Source organism: Mustela lutreola, chromosome 4 (genome assembly GCF_030435805.1).
Source record: "Mustela lutreola isolate mMusLut2 chromosome 4, mMusLut2.pri, whole genome shotgun sequence".
Classification (NCBI taxonomy): Eukaryota; Metazoa; Chordata; class Mammalia; order Carnivora; family Mustelidae; genus Mustela; species Mustela lutreola.
The window spans coordinates 93,811,656-93,817,102 of record NC_081293.1 but is presented as its reverse complement, the minus strand read 5'-3'; the positions used below and the strand labels follow the sequence as shown (position 1 = coordinate 93,817,102).

At 35.7% G+C, this 5,447-nt stretch overlaps 1 non-coding gene across 1 annotated transcript; it reads left to right on the top strand.

Annotated features, from left to right (window-relative positions):
* The first annotated feature begins 291 nt into the window (after nt 1-291).
* Nucleotides 292-397, top strand: LOC131830967 (U6 spliceosomal RNA). Its single transcript, XR_009353494.1, has one exon. It is a non-coding gene; the product is annotated as a U6 spliceosomal RNA (small nuclear RNA).
* Nucleotides 398-5,447: the final 5,050 nt, after the last annotated feature.

Below are 5,447 nucleotides of genomic sequence, written 5' to 3'. Positions count from 1 at the left end.
AGGCGCCCCTAACATTGGATTTTTGATAGGAATTGAATTTACAGATGGTTTTCGGTAGTATGGACATTTTAACAATGTTAATTCTTACCATTCATGAATATGAGCTATCTTTCCATTTATGTCTCCTTCAATTTCTTTATCAATGTCATAGTTTATGGGGTACAGATCTTTCATCTTCTTAGTTAAATCTTTTCCTAAGTATTTTATTAGTTTTGATGCTATTGTGAATTAGATTGTTCTCTTTATTTTTTCAGACAGTTCATCATTAGATTGTTAAAATGCTCCTGTCTTGTGCTTACTTTGGCAGCACATATACTAAAATTGGAATGATGCAGAGAAGATTAGCTTGATCACTGAAAAGGATGACATGAAAAACTGGGAAGCATTCCATATTAAAAAAAAATGAAACAAAACAAAATTCTTGTCTTTGATATATTGATCTTGTATTTGGCAGATTTACTAAATTTGTTAATTCAAAATTTTTGTGAATTTTTAGGATTCTTTTACATGTAAGTTCATGTTATCCAAAAAAAAGAAAATTTTACTTCTTACTTTTTTTTTTTTTTTGGAGTCTTTTATTTCTTTGTGTTCCTTGTTTCTCTGGCTAGGACATCCAGTACTATGTCAAATGAGAGTAGTGAAAGTGGACACACTTGTATTTTTTCTGATCTTTAAGGGGAAAACTTTCAAACTTTTTTGATTGAATATGAGATTAGCTCTGGGCTTGCAATATGTGTTTTTTCTTTAATGGATTTTTTAAATTATTTTTTTTAATTTTTTATAAACATATAATGTGTTTTTATCCCTAGGGGTACAGGTCTGTGTATCACCAGGTTTACACATTTCACAGCACTCACCATCACTCACCATAACACCTGCCCTCCCCAATGTCCATACCCCCACCATCCTCTCCCAACACACCTCCCCCCAGCAACCCTCAGTCTGTTTGGTGAGATTCAGTCTTTTATGGTTTGTCTCCATCCCAATCCCATCGTCTTTTATTTTTCTTTTCCTACGCCCGAAACCGCCTATGTTGCATCTCCACTTCATCATATCAGGGAGATCATATGATAGTTGTCAGATTGATTTATTTCGCCAAGCATAATACCCTCTAGTTCCATCCACGTCATCACAAATAGCATGATTTCATTTCTTTTGATGGCTGCATAGTATCCCATTGTACATATATTCCACATCTTATTTATTGATTCATCTGTTGAAGGACATTTAGGTTCTTTCCATAGTTTACCTATTGTGGACATTGCTGCTATAAACATTTGGGTGCATGTGCCCCTTCAGAATGCCACGTTTGTATCTTGAGGGTATATACCCAGTACGACAATCACTGGGTCATAGGCTAGTTCTATTTTCAGCTTTTTGAGGCACCTCCACGCTGTTTTCCAGAGTGGTTGCACCAGCTTGCATTCCCACGTACAGTGTAGGAGGGTTGCCCTTTCTCCACATCCTCGCCAGCATCTGTCATTGACTGACTTGTTCATTTTAGCCATTCTGAAAGGTGTGAGGTGGTATCTCATTCTGGTTTTGATTTGTATTTCCCTGATGCCGAGTGATGTGGAGCATTTTTTCATGTGTCTGTTGGCCATTTGGATGTATTCTTTGCAGAAATGTCTGTTCATGTCCTCTGCCCATTTCTTCATTGGATTATTTGTTCTTAGGGTGTTGAGTTTGATAAGCTCTTTATAGATTTTGGATAGATACTGGCCCTTTATCTGGTATGTCATTTGCAAAGATCTTCTCCCAGATAACTTCTGACAGTCATCTTTTGGCTTTGTTAACTGTTTCCTTTGCTGTGCAAAAGCTTTTTGATCTGATGAAATCCCAATAGTTCATTCTTGCCCTTGCTTCCCTTGCCTTTGGCGATGTTCCTAGGAAGAAGTTGCTGCTGCTGAGGTCAAAGAGGTTGCTACCTGTTCTCTCCTCAAATGGACTCCTTTCTCACATTATGCTTCTTCATCCATTTCCAGTCTATTTTCATGTATGGAGTAAGGAAAAGTTCCAAATTCATTTTTCTGCATGTGGCTGTTCAATTCTCCCAACACCATTTGTTGAAGAGGCTGTCTCTTTTCCATAGGACATTCCTTCCTGCTTTGTTGAAGATTAGTTGACCATAGAGTTGAGGGTGTATTTCTGGGCTCTCTATTCTGTTCCATTGATCTATGTCTATTTTGGGGACAGTTCCCTACTATCTTGATGATGATAACTTTGTAATAGAGCTTGAAGTCTGGAATTGTGATACCAACAACTTTGGCTTTCTTTTTCAATATTCCTCTGGCTACTCGGGATATTTTCTGGTTCCAGATATATTTTAGGGTGATTTGTCCCATTTCTTTGAAAAAAATGGATGGGATTTTGATAGGGATTGCATTAAATGTGTAGATTGCTTTAGGTAGCATAGACATTTTCACAATATTTGTTCTTCCAATACAGGAGCATGGAACATTTTTCCATTTCTTTGTGTCTTCTTCAATTTCTTTCCTGAGTACTTTACAGTTTTCTGAGTATAGATTCTTTGTCTCTTTGGTTAGGTTTATTGCTATGTATCTTAGGGTTTTGAGTGCAATTGTAAATGGGATTCACTCCTTAATTTCTATTTCTTCAGTCTTGTTGGTATAAAAAAAAATGCAACCAATTTCTGTTCATTGATTTATATCCTGACACTTCACAGAATTCCTATACAAGTTAGAGCAGATTTGGAGTGGAGTCCTTTAAGCTTTCCACATACAGTATCATATCGTCTGCAAACAGGGATAGTTTGACTTCTCTTTTGCCAATTTGGCAAAATTTGGATGCCTTTAATTTCTTTTTGTTGTCTGATTGCTGAGGCTAGGACTTCTAGTACGATGTTGAATAGCAGTGGTGATAACGGACATCCCTGCCGTGTTCCTGACCTCAGCGGAAAAGTATTCAGTTTTTCTCCATTGAGAATGATATTTGCAGTGGGTTTTTCATAGATGGCTTTGATGATATTGAGGTATGTGCCCTCTATCCCTACACTTTGAAGAGTTTTGATCAGGAAGGGATGCTGTACTTTGTCAAATGCTTTTTCAGCATCTATTGAGAGTATCATATGGTTCTTGTTCTTTCTTTTATTGATGTGTTGTATTACATTGACTGATTTGCGGATGTTGAACCAACCTTGCAGCCCTGGAATAAATCCCACTTGGTCGTGGTGTATAATCCTTTTAATGTACTGTTGAATCCTATTGGCTAGTATTTTGTTGAGTATTTTTGCATCTGTGTTCAGCAAGGATATTGGTCTATAGCTCTCTTTTTTGGTGGGATCCTTGTCTGGTTTTGGGATCAAGGTGATGCTGGCCTCATAAAATGAGTTTGGAAGTTTTCCTTCCATTTCTATTTTTTGGAACAGTTTCGGGAGAATAGGAATTAGTTCTTCTTTAAATGTTTGGTAGAATTCCCCCGGGAAGCCGTCTGTCCCTGGGCTTTTGTTTGTTTGGAGATTTTTAATGACTGTTTCAATCTCCTTACTGGTTATGGGTCTGTTCAGGTTTTCTATTTCTTCCTGGTTCAGGTGTGGTAGTTTATATGTTTCTAGGAATGCATCCATTTCTTCCAGATTGTCAAATTTATTGGCATAGAGTTGCTCATAGTATGTTCTTATAATAGTTTGTATTTCTTTGGTGTTGTGATCTCTCCTCTTTCATTCATGGTTTTATTTATTTGGGTCCTTTCTCTTTTCTTTTTGATAAGTCGGGCCACGGGTTTATCAATTTTATTAATTCTTTCAAAGAACCAGCTCCTACTTTCGTTGATTTGTTCTATTGTTTTTTTGGTTTCTATTTCATTGATTTCTGCTCTGATCTTTATGATTTCTCTTCTCCTGCTGGGCTTAGGGTTTCTTTCTTGTTCTTTCTCCAGCTCTTTTAGGTATAGGGTTAGGTTGTGTACCTGAGACCTTTCGTGTTTCTTGAGAAAGGCTTGTACCGCTATATATTTTCCTCTCAGGACTGCCTTTGTTGTGTCCCACAGATTTTGAACCGTTGTATTTTCATTATCATTTGTTTCCATGATTTTTTTCAATTCTTCTTTAATCTCCCGGTTGACCCATTCATTCTTTAGAAGGATGCTCTTTAGTCTCCATGTATTTGGGTTCTTTTCAAACTTCCTTTTGTGGTTGAGTTCTAGCTTTAGAGCATTGTGGTCTGAAAATATGCAGGGAATGATCCCAATCTTTTGATACCGGTTGAGTCCTGATTTAGGACCAAGGATGTGATCTATTCTGGATAGCTGTCTTTTTATTTTTTATTTACGATTACCAAGTTTAATTTTATTTAACATTTAAAAAAAACTTTCTAGTTTTTTAATTCTATATTTCATTTATTTCTGCCCTAATTTTTATTTTTTTCCTTCCTTTTGCTACTTTTAAGTTTACTTTGTTCTTTTTGTATTTTTTGAACTTTTATATTAAGTTCTTTATTTGAAATCTTTTTTTTATATACATTTATAGCTATAAAATTTCCTTTTATAACTGCTTTGCTGATTCTCATAAATTTTTGGTATTTTTTTTAATTTTCCTCAAGATGTATTTTTATTCCCACATTGTCTTCTTTTTTTGATTTTTTGTTTGTTTAAAAATGTGTATTTCTGTGTATTTGTAAATTTTCCAAATTTCCTTCTGTATTGATTTCTAGTTTCATATTATTTTGGCTGGAAATATACTTGATATGCTTTCTATATTATTGATTTTGGGGGGACTCTTGTTTTGTGGTTTAAAATGTGATCTATCCTAGAAAATTTTCCACATGTGTTTGAGAAGAATATTTATTATGATACTATTGGATGGAATATCCTGTAAATATGTTAGGTTCATTTGACATAGTTCTTGTTTGTTTGTTTGTTTTGTTTGTTTGTTTGAGAGAGAGAGAGCAGGGCGGAGAGAATGAGCAAGGGGCAAGCGCAGAGACAGAGTGAGAAGACCCCCTCCTGAGCAGGGAGCCCAATGTGGGACTCTACCTCAGGACCCTGGGATCACGACCTGAGCCAAAGGCAAAGGCTTAACTGACTGAGCCACCCAGTTGTCCAGGCATAGTGTCTAAATTCACTATTTTCTTATTGATTTTCTGTCTGGATGATCTATCCATAGGTAAGAGTGGGGTATTATTGTCCCCAGATATTATTGTATTGCTATTTATTTCTCCTTTTTGTTTTGTTAGTATTTGTTTTATATATTTATGAGGCTCAATATTAGGTACATGATATTTACAATTACTGTATTGATGAATTGATGACACTTTTCTTATTGTATAATGACCTTCTTTGACTCCTGTGGTGATTTTTAGCTTATATAAACCCTATTTTGTCTGTTATAGTTATTGCCACCCTTGTTTTCTTTTGTTATCATTAGCTTGGAATATCTTTCTCCATCCCTTTACTCTCTGCCCATGTGTGTCCTTAAAGCTAAAGTGATT